The following is a 19,723-nucleotide window of genomic DNA, read 5'->3' as shown; positions in this document are numbered from 1 at the left end:
CCCCCCCCCGGCTGCCCCCTCCTGTCAGGAATTGTAGGGACAACGTGGAGCCCCTGGAAGAGCAGAAGGGCAGAATGAGCTCCAGGATGAGCTCCTGAGCTTCCCTGGAAGAGCTCCAGGAAGAGCAATCAGGAGTTGCTGTGTGGCTTGAAAATCTGGGAATGCACCCCCCGGCTGCCCCCTCCTGTGGGGACACCATGGAGCTTCTGGAAGGGCAGAACGAGCTCCTGACACTGCCGAGCTGCTGCTCCAGCCCCAGGTGCCAGAGGTGCAGGGGGATTTGAGGAATAACAGCTCCAGCACTGCCGCTCTTCCTTCTCGACCTCGTGGCTTTGGGACTTCACTCCATTCCTGTGCTGGAGGATCTCCCTTAACCCTCTTTTCCTCCTTGTGTGACCTGCTCATGTCTCCTCCTTTCCCTGCTGGCTCGTTCCTGCCTGCTCTCCCTGCCTGCCTCTCCTGCTCCCCATCTCCTGCTGCCTGCTGGCGTTTCCCTCCAGGTGCCAGATCGCAGCGCAGAGCTGGGCAAAAGGCAGGGATTTGGTGCTCATTCCCCTGCAGGCTGGGAAAAGGCAAAGGTTGGTGCTCCCCTGGCCCAGCCCAGCCACCTCTGAGGTGCAGAGCTCTGCCAGGGCTGCAGAGCTTTGGGGTGAGGGCACCAGAAGTTTGGTGGCTCTCCCCAGATGTGGCACAGCTGGTTCTGCACCTCACCCTGCTGAGTTCGCAGCTTCCAAGTGGCCCAGCAGGCTCGGGGTGTTCCTTGTTTGGGAATTCCTGTTCCTAGGGGCACTCAGAGCTGCTGTGGGGCTTGAAAATCCAGGAATGGGCCCCCCAAAATCCCATCTGGGGAGAGGAGACAGGCTTAGATCAGCACAAATCACTGGATTTGGTGGCTGGTCTGGAAAAAGAAACGAAGGCAACCATGGCAGGACCACCGGGAGTGAAAATGGTCAGCTTTTTCTCAGGGAATTGGGAGAACAGAGAGAATTTCATTTCCATTTCAATAAAATACTTTGATCTGAAGGAAATTTTATTACTTAGGAGCTTCTAGGAAACGCAGGCAGTTCAGGGAGCTCCATTTCAGCACGTCTCATTTAGAAAATACTGAAATTAAGTGCTTTCATGCTTTCAGCATCCCTAAATTTGTTTTCTTTCCCCATTAACTGTCCCTTGAATTCAACATGATTTCCTAATTAGCCCCGTTCACCCTCAGACTGGGGGATTTTTCCTTCTTTTCTCACTAAAGGATTCTTCTCCCAAGCCCAACCCAGCTGTGGAGTCCTGAATTTCCTTTCAGCTGCAGAATTTTGGAGACAGCTATAAATAATCCCAGTTAAATTTGACTGGGACGTGAATCCTGACAGCATCATCTGGTGAAAAATCTTCCTAAAAATGTCGAAATGCCCATTTCTTGCTGGCCCTGGAAGATGAGTGAGGCTGGGCTGCAGAGGGAATGAATTCCTCTCCCTGCTGCCTCACACCTGAGGAATTCACTCAAAAGAAATTGGGCAAGTCTGGGACAATGAGAGGAAAAGTGAAACGAATTGCACAGAAATAATAAATAAAGCAGGGGATGGAGGGCAGGGAGTTTATTTGCTCACTAATGAGGGGATAAAAGAAGATTAAATTATTAAATTAAATTCAGTTGTTATTAAATCATCACCTCTGGATGCTGTGTTAGACCCAGAGGGTGACAAATAAAAAGGGAGTTAAAGAAAAATAAAATCACAGAATTGTTTGGGTTGGAAAAGATTTCTCAAATCTGACCTTGGACCAGTCCCCACCTCGTGAAGCAGAGCAGGGGTTGATTTTCATTTCTATCCTTGTCAGGGCACAGTTTATAAATCTGTCTGTAGAAGAGGGATGTAAAGAGATATAGTAAAAAGGGATAGAAATATTTTATATATCTATAAAAATATAGAGGAAAAAATATTTTAAAGGGGTACAAAGGCATATAAATAACTACAAATATGGAAAAATACACAAATTATATTTTAAATATAAATATTAAAAAGTTTCTTATATATAAAAATATACTATAAAATATATTTTAAAATACAAAATTTATATCAAAATATAAAATATTTTTAAAAGAATAAAGAATAATAAATAATAATAATAAAAATAAAATAAAAAAATAATATAATGAAATAATAAAAATAAAAATATAATAAAACAATATGATATAATAAAATAATAAAATGTAGTGAAATAATAAAAATTATATAATAAGAAATAATAAACATATAATGAATATTAAATATAAAAATAAAAAAATCAATAATTAAATATATATTTGTAAAAATATAAATATATAGATTATAAATATAAATATTTAAATGTAGTATGGTTTAATTGTAACTTGATATAAAATACACCTGTATTGAAGTAAAGTATAAAAGAAGAGGGCTCTGTAAAAGCAGAGGGGCCCAATAATGTCAGACACAATTGTTTTAGGAATACTCAACTATGGAACTTAGAATTTTAATTTTAGGGTGGGATTTTTTGTGGTGGGTCTGGATTTTTTTTCCCCAAAAGCAAAGTTCATTCCAAAGCCCCCGGAGGGACCCAGGGCCCTTTTTTAAAGGGATACAAAAGGGTGTAAATGCATCTAAATAGAAACCAATAAGTGAATATTTTAAATAAATACAAATATAAAACACACATATATTTAAGGAAAATACAAAAGAAGAGGGGTATAATAATTTTGGATGCTATTTTGTTAGGAATCCTTATTTTTGTAACTCAAAGTTTGAATTTCAAGGTGGGATTTTTTTTTTGGTGGTCTGGATTTTTTCCCCTCCCCAAAAGCCAAGTTCATTCCAGGGCCCTTTTTGTAAGTGGTGCAATACATATCAATATAAACCATTGAGTAAATACTTTAAACAGAAATAGGGATATAAACCACACATCTAGTTAAGTGAAATATAAAAGCAGAGGGATGCAGTCAAATGCTATTTTTTTAGCAATCCTCATCTGTGTAGCTTCAAGTTTGAATTTCAAGGTGGGATTTTTTGGGGTGGCCTGGATTTTTTCCCCCTGAAAGCCAAATTCAGTGGGAATTCCTGGAGGGAGCCGGGGCCTTGTTTTAAAGGGATACAAAGGGATGTAAATCCATACCAATATACAGCAATAAATGACTTTTAAATCTATATAAACATAAAGTGCACATATTGGAGTAATGTAGGAGAAGAGGGCACTATAAATGTTCTTTTAGCAACCCTCTTCTTTGTAACTTCGACTTTTAATTTTGGGATAGGGTTTTTTTTTTTAGGGTTTTGATCCCTGCCCAAAAAGGAGAATTCAGTGGGAATTCCTGGAAAAAAAGAGAATTCAGTGGGAATTCCTGGAGGGAGCCGGGGCCCTGTTTTAAAGGGATACAAAGGGATGTAAATCCATACCAATATACAGCAATAAATGACTTTTAAATCTATAGAAACATAAAGTGCACATATTGGAGTAATGTAGGAGAAGAGGGCTCTGGGCTCTATAAAAGTAAAGAAATGCAATGTTCCTTTAGCAACCCTCCTCTTTGTAACTTCGACTTTTAATTTTAGGGTAGGGGGGTTTTTTAGGGTCTTGATCCCCACCCAAAAAGGAGAATTCAGTGGGAATTCTTGGAAAAAGGAGAATTCAGTGAGAATTCCTGGAGGGAGCCAGGGCCCTGTGGATCCCTGAGGAATTCCCGGGGGTGAAGCTTTTCCTTCCAAGACATCGCCTTTGATTGCAGCTGCACCAAATTGGCTCAGCAAACACGCGGGGCTGCTTGAAAAGGAACAATTAGGGCTGCACGAGCACTGCTCATTTTAGGGAATTAGAGGCGTTTCAATCCCGAGGGAAACAGCCCCGAGGAATTGGAGCTGTTTGGGATAAATACTCGGCTCTTTCTCAGGCACAGGCGGCTCGTTCTTCACAGGCTCTTCGCAGAGTTGTGCAAACAGATGGAGAAAAGACAATTAAACGTTGCTTTCAGTCGCTCCGGGAGCGTTCCTGGCTCTGGGATTTGGTGGGATGCTGCTGCACTTCTCCCTTTTCCCAGCTGGTGTTTGGCTTTGCGGCCGCAGGGGCTCCGTTGATGGATCAGTTCAGAGTTCTTGTTGGCTTTGGACACTCGATAATGAAGATTTTTCTCTACAAGTGGCCCGGGTGAGCTGCTGGGTTGGATGGAGCGGCCCTGGCCTTGGAGGACGAAAACCCAAACCAAATAAAGCCAAAATAAACTGAAACCCACAAAGCGAACAACTTTAAAACCCACAAACCCAAATAAGCTAAAAGCCACAAAACCAGTCAAAACCCATAAATCCAAATAAACTAAAACCCACAAACCCAAATAAGCTAAAAACCACAAAACCAGGCAAAACCCCATAAATCCAAATAAACTAAAACCCACAAACCCAAACAAATGAAAAACTACAAACCCTAATAAACTAAAAACCAGAAACCCAAACAAAACCCCACAAACCCAAATAAACTAAAAACCACAAAACCAAACAAATTAAACACCTACAAACCCAAATAAGCTAAAAGCCACAAAACCGGTCAAAACCCCATAAATCCAAATAAACTAAAACCCACAAACCCAAATAAATGAAAAACTACAAACCCTAATAAACTAAAAACCAGAGACCCAAACAAAACCCACAAACCCAAATAAACTAAAAACCACAAAGCCAAACAAATTAAACACCCACAAAACCAGGCAAAACCCCATAAATCCAAATAAACTAAAACCCCACAAACCTAATAAACTAAAACCCACAAATCCAAACAAAAACCCACAAACCAAAATAAACTAAAAGCCAGAAACCCAAACAAACTAAAATCCACAAAACCAAACAAATTAAAAACCTCAAACCAACCGAAGACACAAACCCAACCAAATCAAAACCCACAAACCCAAAACAAATGAAATCCCCACAAACCCAAACAAAAAGGCCACAAACAACTAAACTAAAGAACACCCAAAGCCAGCTGACCAAAAATCCCAGAAAACCAAACTAAAACCCCAGAAACCCAGATAAACTGGAAACCACGAACCCACACAAACTAAAAAAACCCCAAACCAAACAAAAAAACCGCAAACCCAACCAGCCCAAAACTCCATAAAACCAAAGCAAACTAAAAACCCACAAGCCCAAATAAACTAAAAACCACGAGACCAACCAAAAACCCCACAAACCCAAGTGAACTAAAAACCCCAAAGCAAACAAACTAAAACCCCACAAACCAACCAACCGAAAACCCCACAAAACCCAGACAAACCACAAACCCAACCCAACAAAAACCCCATAATCACAAACAAACTAAAACCCCACAAACCCAAACTAAACCCCCACAAACCCAAACTAAAACCCCACAAAACTAAACAAACTAAAACCCCAAAAACCAAACTAAAATTCCACAAACCCAAACAAACTAAACCCCACAAAACCAAACTAAAACCCCACAAAACCAAACTAAAACCCCACAAAACCAATCAAAAAGCCCCAAACCCAAACTAAAACCCCACAAAACCAAACTAAACCCCACAAAACCAAACAAAAACCCCACAAAACCAAACAAAAACCCCAAACTCAAACTAAAACCCCACAAAACCAAACAAAAACCCCACAAAACCAAACAAAACCCCCACAAAACCAAACTAAACCCCACAAACCCAAACAAAAACCCCCAAACTCAAACAAAAACCCCACAAAACCAAACTAAAACCCCACAAAACCCAACAAAACCCCCACAAAACCAAACTAAACCCTCACAAAACCAATCAAAAAGCCCCAAACCCAAACTAAAACCCCACAAAACCAAACTAAAACCCCACAAACCCAAACTAAACCCCACAAACCCAAACAAAAACCCTACAAACCCAAACTAAACCCCACAAATCCAAACAAAAACTCCACAAAACCAAACTAAAACCCCACAAAACCAAACTAAACCCCCAAACTCAAACTAAAACCCCACAAAACCAAACAAAACCCCCACAAAACCAAACTAAACCCCACAAACCCAAACAAAAACCCCCAAACTCAAACAAAAACCCCACAAAACCAAACTAAAACCCCACAAAACCAAACAAAACCCCCACAAAACCAAACTAAACCCTCACAAAACCAATCAAAAAGCCCCAAACCCAAACTAAACCCCCACAAAACCAAACTAAAACCCCACAAACCCAAACTAAACCCCACAAACCCAAACAAAAACCCTACAAACCCAAACTAAACCCCACAAATCCAAACAAAAACCCCACAAAACCAAACTAAAACCCCACAAAACCAAACTAAACCCCCAAACTAAAACTAAAACCCCACAAAACCAAACTAAAACCCCACAAACCCAAACAAAAACCCCCAAACTCAAACAAAAACCCCCCAAAACCAAACTCAAACCCCACAAAACCAAACTAAACCCCCACAAAACCAAACTAAACCCCGACAAACCCAAACTAAACCCCCACAAACCCAAACTCAAACCCCACAAACCCAAACTAAACCCCACAAACCCAACCATAAGAACAGCCAAAAGCCCCACAAAGCCAAACAAACCAAACAGAGAAAGGGGATTCTCCAGGACCTCGGGCAGTGTGGGGTTTTTTGGGAGGTCTCTGCCGTGGGGGGAAGGAGGGATCCCGCTTTTCCAAGCCCACTGGGAGCACTGGGAAGTGTTCCAAACCTCCTCCTGCTGCTCCTTTTCCCGGGAAGTTGGCGTTGCTTGCTTTGTCTCGCGGTGGATCTTTGCAGGAGGGGGTGTGGTGTGGGATGCAGGGTGTGGGTAGCAGGACTGTCCCTGCGTTCCCTGCCCCTGGCAGGGCTCGGGATTAGGGGCTTTTTGGGATCTCTTTGGACCCAGCCCATCCTGGGGTTCTGATTTCTGGGATTCTGGGGTTCTTTAATAACTCTTTGCTCTGCTCAGTGTTGGGCGCCAGAAGCTTCCAAAGGATTGGGCAATTCCTGGTTTAACAGGCACCATTTTTAAGTCCCGTTCCCTCCGTGTTTTCCATCCTCTCCTCATCTGCTGTGCTCCATGTTCCGGCTCTGTGGTGTTCCCTGGGCCTCCCAGTTTGAGTCCCAGCCATGACCTGGGAAAGATTCCTTTGGTCTCCCTGGGGCTCATCCCTCCCTCCTCCTCCTCCTGCATCCCACAAACTGAGCTGGGTCGTGCTTGGAAAGGAGATTCCCCAGGTTTGGAGAGGAGATCCCTCAGGTTGGGAGAGGAGATCCCCCAGGTTTGGAGAGGAGATCCCTCAGGTTGGGAGAGGAGATCCCTCAGGTTGGGAGAGGAGATCCCTCAGGTTGGGAGAGGAGATCCCCCAGGTTTGGAGAGGAGATCCCTCAGGTTGGGAGAGGAGATCCCTCAGGTTTGGAGAGGAGATCCCCCAGGTTTGGAGAGGAGATCCCTCAGGTTTGGAGAGGAAATCCCTCAGGTTTGGAGAGGAGATTCCCCAGGTTTGGAGAGGAGATCCCCCAGGTTTGGAGAGGAGATTCCCCAGGTTTGGAGAGGAGATTCCCCAGGTTCAGAGAGGAGATCCCTCAGGTTTGGAGATTCCCCAGGTTTGGAGAGGAGATCCCTCACGTTTGGAGAGGAGATTCTCCAGGTCTGGGAAGGAGATTCTCCAGGTTTGGAAAGGAAATTCCAGCCCTTTGGTGCTGGTGGAGGGAAGGTTTTTGGTGAGGGATCAGTGAATCCAGTGGCATCCCACAGTTCCTTTCAAAAGGACAAAGAGAATTCCTGGTGGGATGCAGAGTCTCATGGAAATCAGAGCGGGTTTGCTGTGGATATTGAGGGGTGTGTTCCAAATTTCGAAGTGTAAATGAGGTGCTAAATGCAAAATGAGCTCGGAATATTCATGGAAGCTTCCCATTTGGAATCCTGGAATGGTTTGGGTGGGAAGGGACCTCAAAGCTCATTCCAACTCCCTGCCGTGGGCAGGGACACCTTCCACAATCCCAGCTTGCTCCAACCTGGCCTTGGACACTTCCAGGGATCCAGGGGCAGCCACAGCTTCTCTGGGAATTCCATCCCAGCCCCTCCCCACCGCTCACAGGGAGGAATTTCTTCCCAATATCCAACCAGAACCTTCCCTCCTCCAGCTCAGTGTTATCAGCTTTCAGCAATTTTATTGCTTTCAAATTCCTCCTGAGTTTGAGAGGCTGCTCGTGGGCTGGGGCAGTGTCAGGTGGAACTCTCTGCCATCCTGTGCTGGTTGGAAAGTGGGGAAATAATTCCTAAATATCCACTCTGGATCTTCCCTATCCCTATTCCTGAGCAGGGAGCTGTGCTCAAGCTGTTCATTAAAAACACAAAGTTTGTAGCCCTTCACAGCCTGTGGTGATAAAGCCACGGAGAAGAACAGCGTGGCAGGCCGTCAGATCCTGGATTTTGGGCTGTGCCAGCACAGGGCCTTTAATTTCCTTCTTTTCTGCAAGGAATCAGTCCCTGGGTTCCATGGGAAACCAGGAGAGCGGGGCAGGATTGTTGATACCCTTGAGTGACGGGGTTGTTGCGCACAGGGCAATGTCTGCAGGAGGAGATGGATAATTACATTTCAAGCACAGCCCTGCATTGATTCTGTCCCCAATTAAATGTTTTCCACCTCATGTCAAAAATTGGGCTGGCAACGGGTTTGCCCTTGAACAGGTTTTTCGTGGCTGCTCTTGGGAATTCTTTCCGGAGCCGTGTCCCTGTTTGCCGTCAGCCGTTTGCAGCCTGCAGCTCCTGTTCCATTTCCTGTGCCGTGCATTGGAAATGAGGGATTTGGCACAAATGGTCCCTGTTGGTGACGTGTGTGGAGTGGTGGATGGGAATCTGGAGGGAGAAATAGCACCTGGATGGTGAAAATCCCTCACCTGGGCTTTCTATCCCAAATTAACCTGAATTCCTGCCAGTGCTTCGGGTCTGTGCCAGCACCGGGAGAACTGGTGTCAGCCTGGCAGTGAATAAATACCTTGGTTTGGGTCAAAAAGACCCAAAAAAATCCTCCTTCAGCATCTCAACAGGAGCTGTTGTTTCATGGACAACTTCCAGGGCACAGAAAGCCACCCGAGAAGTCCAAAGTTGGCTTTTAAATCCTGTTTTGCTGTTTATTTCCACTTCCCTCTGGAACAAAAAGGACAGAACAGAGCTGGAATTGTTCTCCTGGTCACAAGCACATTCCAGGCAGTGCCATTCCAGCCTCGGAAGGGGAATGAATGGCAAATTGGCGTGGCAGGGGTGACTCAGTGATTTTTGCCAGCCTTGGCAGGAGCTGTGCGAGTGCTGCTCCCTCGGATGCGGATCGTGTCCAACAAATTTGGGATGCAGAATCCGGCAGACGAGCCAGGTGCGTGCCCCTTGCCGTGCTGATGAGCTCGGGACTGCAGCAGGTGCTCCTTCAGGCACTCATCAACCAAAAATCTTGATGAGAGGGTGAAGAAATAAATGGAATTGTAGCTGTGCTGGCTGCTGGATTTCCCTGGGAATTTGGGAATCTTGTTCATGAACCGACACTTCCTTAGGTGGGAAAAGGCTCCTGGGGCAGAAAGCGGGGGTGGGGCTGTTTGCTGAGTTCGGCTCTGGATCCAGGAGTTCTCCATGAGTTCCCAAGGTCAAATATTCGTGGGGTTCGTGCAGGAGCTGCAGCTGAGTGATCTTAAAAGCTCCATTTCCATGGATTTTCCTGCCTGTGCCTCTCCTGTGGCCTGGGGTGAACCTCAGCTGGTGTAAACGAGGTGATTCCAAAGGATCTTCTGGCTGTAGTCACTTCATTCCAGAGCTTTCCGCAGGGTGGGAAGCTCACGTGCATTTTGGGGAGGATCCAGTGGATTTCGTGGGATGCAGGATGGACCATGGGATGGCTGAGCTGGAGCTCCTCGTGGCCAGGAGCTCGAGGTGCTGGTCCTGGAGTGGGATGTTTGGAGCTGTGGCAGCCCGGAATCCCTGCCCTGGGAATGCCAGAGCTGCTCACCGTGGGATTCCTGTCCTGGACACCGGGGTTTGGTGGCTGTGGCTGTGCTGTCCCGACTCCTGGGTGTTCCCGTTGTTCCAACAAGGGCAGAGGGAAAACTTCCACTGAAATCCGTGTGGTTTTGGGATATCCTTCCTCCTTTTCCCCTCCTGACCCAGCTGAGCAGAGCCACGTTCCAGGGGCAGATGCTTTTCTCTCCATCAGGATTCCAGACTGCCCCAACTCCCCGGGGAAGGAAGAGTCAAACCTTCCCGTTCTTTCTCCCTCTTAGCCACACAAAAGATTTTTATTACTTCAATGAGCTCCCAGCCAATCTCTCTTAATATCGCACTAATTGATTTGAAGGCTTGGAAGCAGCAGAGCTAATTAGCATTTGCTGACTCAGCCCCAAGCCCCCCTCGCCTCCCGGCAGAGGATGGAGCAGATATTGACCCACGTTTGCTGCAGCCCTAAATGAAGTCGAGGGAATATTAAGTGTCTCCTATTGGCGTCGGATTTGCATATGCAAATGAGCCCAATCAGTGCTGGAGAGCGGCAGTGCTAATGCTCTGCAAATAGGAGCCTCTATTAAAGCATTTAAGCAAACTCAAGTGACACTCGCTGGGCTCCAGCACTCGGAGGTGCCACTGCAGGGTGAGGGAGGAGAGGCAAAAAGCAGTGCAGGAACCACTGAGGGATCTGTGGAGCTTTAATCTGGCCCATTTTGGTGCTTTAATTTGGCCCATTCTGGTGCTTTAATTTGGCCCACTTTGGTGCTTTAATCTGGCCCACTTTGGAGCTTTAATCTGGCCCATTTTGGTGCTTTAATCTGGCCCACTTTGGTGCTTTAATCTGGCCCACTTTGGTGCTTTAATTTGGCCCACTTTGGTGCTTTAATTTGGCCCACTTTGTTGCTTTAATCTGGCCCATTCTGGTGCTTTAATTTGGCCCACTTTGGTGCTTTAATCTGGCCCATTTTGGAGCTTTAATCTGGCCCATTTTGGTGCTTTAATCTGGCCCATTCTGGTGCTTTAATTTGGCCCACTTTGGTGCTTTAATCTGGCCCACTTTGGTGCTTTAATTTGGCCCATTCTGATGGCATTTGGCAGTGGAGGGCTCGTTGTCCTTGAATCGGTGAGTTATAAAATATCCCAGATTGGGAGGGACCTGCAAAAATCAAAGTGCAGCTCCTGGACACCCCAGAAATCCCACCCTGTGCTTGAGAGCGTTATCCAAACCCTTCTTGGACAACACTTGCCAAACCTGGGGGTTCTGGATGTGGCTGGACAGGGAGAGGAGTTGGACAATCCCTCACTGCTGTCCCAGGGATGATCCCTCTGGGCCCTGCACCCTTTTATTCCCTGCTGATGTCCTGGTTAACATCTTTTTCCATGTTATGGCTGCGTGGTGTTACCCTGCCAGGGATGAATAGACCCTGAGAGAAGGCAGCTTCAGTTGCGTCCCTTCTTGGGGACAAAACAACAAATTTTAGGGCAGGAAGTGGGAGCAGCTCAGACAAGGATACAGGAACTGGCTCCAGGGCTGGCTGTGGCCCCTTGGAAGGGCCGTTCTCCAGAGGGATGGGACGGTGATGCAGATCAGGGACCGGGATCCAGGGGGGATCACTGAGCACAAACCTTCAACAGGCAAATAAAAGCTCAGGATTCAGATTTTTAAAGCCCGCAATTCAGGTTTCCAAAGCCCACAATTCACATTTTCAGACCCAGCAGGATTTCAGTTGATTTGGAAGACAAAGTGACCCAAACCCCCCCTTACCCCTGGCTGTGATTAGAAGACAAACCAGGGAATTCTAACCATGAACAGGAACTCTGGAATTTTGAGCATTAATTCTCCCAACCTCGATCCTCTGGGGAGACACAACTGGGAAACCAACACACGGAGATTAAAAAAAAAAATAACAAATTCAGATTGCCAAAGCCCACAGTTCAGATTTTTAAAGCCCACGATTCCGATTTTTAAAGCCCACAATTCAGATTCACAAAGCCTGGAATTCAGATTTTCAAAGCCCAGAGTTCAGGTTGCCAAAGCCCAGAGTTCAGGTTTCCAAAGCCCCCAGTTCAGATTTTCACACCCAACAGGATTTCAGTTGATTTGGAAGACAAAATGACCCAAACCAGGGAATTCTAACCATGAACAGGAACTCTGGAATTTTTGAGGATTAATTCTCCCAACGTCAATCCTCTGGGGAGACACAACTGGGAAACCAGCACAGGGGTCCACATCCAGCCCATCACGTTCTGCGAGGCTGCTCTACTAAAACCCCTCATTTCCATCCTGTCTTGCCCCTTTTTCTTGCCTTCTGTGGATAATGGAGAGCCATTTCTGTTCCATCAAGGAGTCTCTTTGAGTCATTGGATGCCTCTGGGCTGGTGTCAAGTGTGCACTTCCAGCAGAACTCCCCACTAACGAGTTGGGCACAAATTGCAGCCCCAGTGCCAAGGCAGTTTGGTTGAAAGGCTGCTCCGTCCTTCAGTGCCACTCCAGCAGGGACAGGAGCTCTGAGGAGGAAGGTGGATGCTGAGAGTGATGTCTCACCTCTGGAAAAATTTCTTGTGGCTCTTAAAGCAGCTGTTTTTATTTGTTTTAATTTTTTTTTCAACTCTGTGTGTTGGTTTCCCAGTTGTGTCACCCCAGAGGATCGAGGTTGGGAGAATTAATCCTCAAAAATTCCAGAGTTCCTGTTCATGGTTGGAATTCCCTGGTTTGGGTCACTTTGTTATCCAAATTAACTGAAATCCTGTTGGGTCTGAAAATGTGAATTGTGGGCTTTGGAAACCTGAATATCTGGGCTTTGAAAATGTGAACTGGGGGCTTTGGAAATCTGAATTGGGGACTTTAAAAATCTGAATTCTGGGTTTTGGCAATCTGAACTGTGGGCTTTGCCAATCTGAATTGTGGGCTTTAAAAACCTGAATTGGGGACATTGGAAACCTGAATTGTGGGCTCTTATTTCCCTGTTGAAGGTTTGTGCTCAGTGATCCCCCCTGGATCCCAGTCCCTGATCTGCATCACCGTCCCATCCCTCTGGAGAACGGCCCTTCCAAGGGGCCACAGCCAGCCCTGGAGCCAGTTCCTGTATCCTTGATGTCCCTGTGCTTCTCTCCCTGGTCACATTCCCAGAGTTTGCAGTGTTTAATTCCCTTCCTGTGATGTTTTTCTTTGCTCTCAGGCTGTTGAGCACAGCCCCGTGCCCCTGGCAGGGGAGGCAGCTGCTCAGAACCACAGCTTTGGTTATTTTGGCCTTGTGACACAACCAGAGCTCTGAGTACCAGTTCAGCCCTGCAGGAATCCACCAGCCTGGAAAACATGCCCTGTGCCATAGCATTCCTAAATTTAGAGGTTGCTGTGTAATGATTGTAAAATTTCCCAGCTTGTGTGTGAAGAAAGGATCACTGGAGAGATCTGGTGTTGCACCAGCTGGAATTTCTGCAGGAATTCCCATCGTCTTCAGCTCCTCTGTGGTCCATGGAATGTTCTTCCTGGAATGTGTGTTTGAGTGTCCACACCTTGACTTAGGGACACAAATGGTCCTGGAGTGGGATGTTTATTTCAGTGTCTCTCTCCCAACTTAGGGACACAAAGGAGCCTTCCATCCCATACACAGATCTCAGAGGGGGCTGGGTGTGTGGCCTGCTGAAAGCACAGACTGGACCCAGCAATCTGGGTGGGAAAAACCGGTTTTAAGCTCCAGCTGGGAAGAGGCTGGTTGGATTTGATGTAGGCAGGGGAATTTCTGTGGGAAAGCAGCAGTGGTTTGACCAGCATTGCTTTTAGGGGATTGCTGTGAACTGGATTTATCCTTTGTGGCTTTGAGGCCTGGGAATAAAAAGCAGCGACAGGAACCTTCCTTGAGTGAGGGACAGAAAACCCAGCCCACAAAATCCTCCAAGATGTGCTGATTGGGATCTGAGCTCTCAATCCACCCAAATCTACCTGGCCTGGCTGGTAATTCCTTCCCCTTTTCTTCACCTGATGGAATTTCTTCCCAGTTTGGGGATTAAAATGTCATTTGGACAAGCAGACCCTGGTTATGAGTAAATAAATTAACTCCCAAGGTTTGCTGGGAGAGCCCTGCTCCAGCTGCAGCTTCAGCTTGGAATTGCTGGGATTTCTGGGAACAAGGGGACTGGGAGGATCCCCAGCTCCTGTCCAGCTGACCAGGGCACTGGTCAGTGGGAGGAATTCCGTGATGGAGAATTCAGAGGTGTTTCCTGTCCCTCTCCCTGTCCCTGCAGGGATTCCATTCTGGAGCAGACTGAGGTGTTTCCTCTCCCTCTCCCCTGTAGGAATTCCATGCTGGAGCAGACTGAGGTGTTTCCTCTCCCTGTCCCTGTAGGAATTCCATGCTGGAGCAGACTGAGGTGTTTCCTCTCCCTGTCCCTGTAGGAATTCCATGCTGGAGCAGACTGAGGTGTTTCCTGTCCCTCTCCCTGTCCCTGCAGGGATTCCATTCTGGGGCAGACTGAGGTGTTTCCTCTCCCTCTCTCTGGGTGTTCACAGCCTGAAGCAGAAAGGAGATCAGGGCTCCAGCAGCTCCGCTCCTCCTCTGGCACTGAGCAGGAATAGGGGATCCATATTCTTGTCCTTATCTCCTCTTATCCCCTTCTCCACATCACTTTTTTGGTCTCTCCATCCCTGGAGAGCCCTGGCAGCGCTGTCCTGTCCCTGAGGAGCAGGGCAGGGCTCTCCTGCTGTCCAGTTACTCCTTGGGAAGCAGGGAAGGAGTTGGGAGAGGTGGAAAAGCTCGGTTGGTGTCACTGTCCCACACAGGGCACCCCCAGCAAAGCCTCAAGAAGAAAAGGCTCCTTCCCCTCCTCCTGTGCCTGCTGCTTTGGGGTTTGCTCAGCTCCAGAGGATCTGTCTTAATTCAAATTAAATGAGTATTTAATTAACGTTATCTCCGCTTCCAGAGGTGCACACGGTGCCGATTTGCCTCCCTGATTCCCTGCACCTCACCTCGAGTGGGATTTTGGTGGGGAAAGCAGCGGGATCAGCCACTGGGAATGCAGCAGGGAAAAGGCCCCTCTGCTGCCAGAGTGTCCCTTTGTGTGTCCACTTGGAGTTGGTCATTTGAAAACCACTGGAGGGATGATCCCTGTGGGTTTCCAGCTCAGGATATTCCGTGATTCTCTGGAAGTCACGCCTGTGGACACAACTTTATTCTTTCTTCATTATCTTATTCTTCTTACTCTTGATTCTCTTTTTCTTCAGTATCTTCTACTTCTTATTCTTTATTTATTCCCTGGGATTTCCAGAGCTGGAATTCTGTTACTGAGCCCCCAAACCACCACGAAGCCCAGACTGATGTGCCCAGCCCTGACACAGCTGCAGACTTTGAAGGATTCTGGGCAGTTATTTTGGGGTTTTGCCTCAAAAAGTTGCTCTCAGTCCCTCTTTTTTTCCCCCCAGCAGATCTGATGGAGCTCTTGGCCTCTGCCACACCAGATTTTCTGATTTTTGGCTCAAAAGTGTTTTGAGGCTGTATAAAAACTGAGAAGAATTTCTGTGAGGAGGGGACATCAGCAGGCCCAATTTGCTGTTAAAATTCTGATTATTTTGGGCTGAAATGCCTGGGGATGAACCAGCACCATCCCAGTCCTGGGTTTTTATCAGCTGCTGCTTCCAGCAGCTCCTCAGGTGGAGAAGGTCATGGTGGCCCTGGGATGTTCCCTGTGAACCCTCTCGTGTTGTTGGAGAGGAAAAACAGAGATTATCCGAGCACTGAAGGACTCAGTGATTTATTATTATTATTATTATTATTGCTAATAATAATATTTTCCACGCCTTGACAAAGGCATTTTTTGCTGTAGGTGCTGGTAAAAAAACGGTGTAAAAGAACAGGAAATCCAACAATTCCAAATAAATTGAGAAGCTGAACTAAACATGCCGTAATTACTCGGTTATTTCATCTTCCAGGCAGGTGCTGAGGGATAATTTCACTCCAAAAGTGAAAAACTCACCCAAATCAGTAAAATCTCATGTAAACACCATTCCCTCCCCAGTTTTGTGCAGAAAACTGCAACAGGTCCCAATTTGTTCCTGCAAATTGGCTTTTCCACATTCCCCTTTGTGCTGGGAATGTTTAATCCCTAATGATCGCCTCCTCATTCGGAATTTTTTTGCCTTCGAGAACTTTAATTACTTAAGAGTGCTTAATTAGCAGATGTGGAGGGCTGATATGAGCGATGCCCACTCGAAAGGGATGAAAGCAAACCTCTCCTGAAAGGGAATTTGAAGCATCCTGAACCTCCCAGCAGCAAATCCGTGGCCATCAGCTCTCAGGAAAAAGGAGGATTTTAGGAAGTATTTTGTATTTTCTGGGCAGTGAACGTCGTTGTTCATCATTATTGCATCTCCAGCTGGTCAAGAGGGATGGTTTCAGTTTGATTTGCTCATTTAATGTCCTGTATAAACTTCATTATGAGAGAAATAATTGAGTTTGGGAGAGTGGAGTGCACGACCTTTAATTTATGCAAGAGATGGGGACCCAAATGTGTTTCTTAAGGCATTAATTTCCTGTAAGTGGAAATTTTTATTGGCTCTGCCATAAAATTCCTCCTGTTGGGTTTTAGATTTGGCTTGCAGAGGATGTGAGGAGTGGAATTCCACGCTGATCATTTCCCAAGGCAGGATTTTGGGTACGTTTAATAGGGATTAAGGAAAGATGATTGGTGTCCTGTGGGTTTTACATGAACCCAACAATTCCCAACAAAAACCCCTCAGCCAAGGCCGCTGGGGAAGGTGAATTTTTGCTTTTCCGCCTCAAATTGTGCTGCCAGCCTGAGGTGTGACAGGCAGGGAGATAAGATCCCTCCTCTGCTGTGGAAAAAAGGAAGAAAACAAGGAAAAAACCCAAAATATCCCCCCAAGCAACCAGCAAAACTCAGGGAGAAGCTTCTCCTGAGGATTTGAGCTTTTCCCCACTTGTCCAACAGCTCCATCCATCCCTGGACACACAAACTCCCCTGGCTTTGTGTTCCTGGGGAAAAAGGAAGGGAAAATAAAGTGGATCCACCTGCACAGGACCCCTGGAAAATCCCCCAGGGAATTCCTGGAGCGTCCTCGTGCTGTGCCCAGTCTGGGTCAGTCCCACCCTGTGGAGAGAAACAATCTGAGAGGTGTTTTTTAAATACATTTAGCAAATATATTGATATATTTATCATATTTAAAATAATACATAAATACATAAACTACAGATATCAACATATTAAATAGATATTAACAGATTATATTAATGTGTAGTAATATATTAATATAATAGTAATAGATGAAATAAATATACCAATATAATAAATATTTAACTACATATATGAACATATTAAATACATATAACAATATATAAAATAAACATGCCAATATAATAAATACATTAGCTACATATAAGAACATTTAAATATACATTAATATGGTAAATAAACATACCAATATAATAAATATATTAGCTACATATATCAACATATTAACTACATATATTAATATATTAAATCAATATACCAATATAATAAATACATTAATTATGTATATCAACATACTAAACACATATATTAATATTTTAAATAAATATACCAGTATAAGAAATAAATATATTTACTACATATATGAACATTTAAATATGTATCAATATAGTAAATAAACATACCAATATAATAAATATATTAATGACATGTATAATATATTAATGTCATGTATCAATATATTAAACACATATATAAATATATTAAATAAATATACCAATATAATAAATAAGTATATTGACTACATATATTAGCATTCAAATACGTATTAATATATTACATAAGTATACCAGTATAATAAATAAATAAATCTATTAACTACATAGAGCAACATATTAAATACAACTATTAATATATTAAAAATATAGCAATATATTACATAAATATATTCCGTATTCTGCATGATAATTACGGGTTTATATAGAATATATTATATTTATCAATAGATTTACCGTACTTATCTGCAGCCATCGAGCTGCAGAAGGGCTGATAACATCAACGCTCCGCTTCCTGAGGGGTCACTCCTTGCTTTGATCAGCTCCCAGATGGAATTTTCTCCAGGCTGGGAGAGAGTCCCTTGATCATTCCTGTGATTCGCATGGAAATGGTAACCAGTTCCTTGAGAAAAGGGTAACAGCCTGTGCCCCCGGGGCTGTGCTGTGCTCTGTGCTGGGCCTTCCCTCGGGAATTCCACAGGGATCCCACCCCACAGGGACAGATCCATTCCACAGGGACAGATCCATTCCACAGGGACAGATCCCACCCCACAGGGATGGATCCCACCCCACAGGGACGGATCCATTCCACAGGGACAGATCCCACCCCACAGGGACAGATCCATTCCACAGGGACAGATCCACCCCACAGGGACAGATCCCACCCCACAGGGACAGATCCATTCCACAGGGACAGATCCACCCCACAGGGACAGATCCACCCCACAGGGACAGATCCATTCCACAGGGACAGATCCCACCCCACAGGGATGGATCCATTCCACAGGGACAGATCCCACCCCACAGGGACAGATCCATTCCACAGGGACAGATCCACCCCACAGGGACAGATCCCACCCCACAGGGACAGATCCCACCCCACAGGGACAGATCCACCCCACAGGGACAGATCCATTCCACAGGGACAGATCCCACCCCACAGGGATGGATCCATTCCACAGGGACAGATCCCACCCCACAGGGACAGATCCACCCCACAGGGACAGATCCATTCCACAGGGACAGATCCACCCCACAGGGACAGATCCCACCCCACAGGGACAGATCCCACCCCACAGGGACAGATCCATTCCACAGGGACAGATCCATTCCACAGGGACAGATCCCACCCCACAGGGACAGATCCACCCCACAGGGACAGATCCATTCCACAGGGACAGATCCATTCTACAGGGACAGATCCCACCCCACAGGGACGGATCCATTCCACAGGGACAGATCCATTCCACAGGGACAGATCCCACCCCACAGGGACAGATCCCACCCCACAGGGACAGATCCATTCCACAGGGACAGATCCACCCCACAGGGACAGATCCCACCCCACAGGGACAGGTCCACCCCACAGGGACAGATCCACCCCACAGGGACAGATCCACCCCACAGGGACAGATCCCACCCCACAGGGACAGATCCCACCCTACAGGGACGGATCCATTCCACAGGGACAGATCCATTCCACAGGGACAGATCCACCCCACAGGGACAGATCCCACCCCACAGGACAGATCCCACCCTACAGGACAGGTCCCATCCCACAGGACAGATCCCACCCCACAGGGACAGATCCCATTCCACAGGGACGGATCCATTCCACAGGGACAGATCCATTCCACAGGGACAGATCCACCCCACAGGGACAGATCCCACCCCACAGGACAGATCCCACCCTACAGGACAGGTCCCATCCCACAGGACAGATCCCACCCCACAGGGACAGATCCCATTCCACAGGGACAGATCCACCCCACAGGGACAGATCCATTCTACAGGGACAGATCCCACCCCACAGGGACAGATCCCACCCCACAGGGACAGATCCACCCCACAGGGACAGATCCCATTCCACAGGACAGATCCCACTGGAGGCTGGAGCAGAGCAGTTGGGCTGAGGCCTCTCTTTCCCTGCAGCCCAGGCTCCCAAAATTCCCATCACTCCAAGGATTAGCTCTGGTTCTGTACAATCTGTGCTGCTTTGAATTCCCATTTTTCCAGGCTGGGAGCTTCCCGTTTTTCCTCCTGGCTGCAGA

The 19,723-nt window shown here is 46.3% G+C and overlaps 1 protein-coding gene across 1 annotated transcript in view; it reads left to right on the top strand.

Annotated features, from left to right (window-relative positions):
* Positions 1-19,723, top strand: part of CSMD2 (CUB and Sushi multiple domains 2) — a gene marked incomplete at both ends in the record, with an annotated part of 303,868 nt that overhangs the window by 43,290 nt on the left and 240,855 nt on the right. The window lies entirely within an intron of this gene.

Source organism: Coloeus monedula (assembly GCF_965178545.1).
Source record: "Coloeus monedula genome assembly, chromosome: 24".
Classification (NCBI taxonomy): domain Eukaryota; kingdom Metazoa; phylum Chordata; class Aves; order Passeriformes; family Corvidae; genus Coloeus; species Coloeus monedula.
The sequence above is the reverse complement of the archived record's forward strand: the minus strand, read 5'-3'. Positions and strand labels throughout refer to the sequence as shown.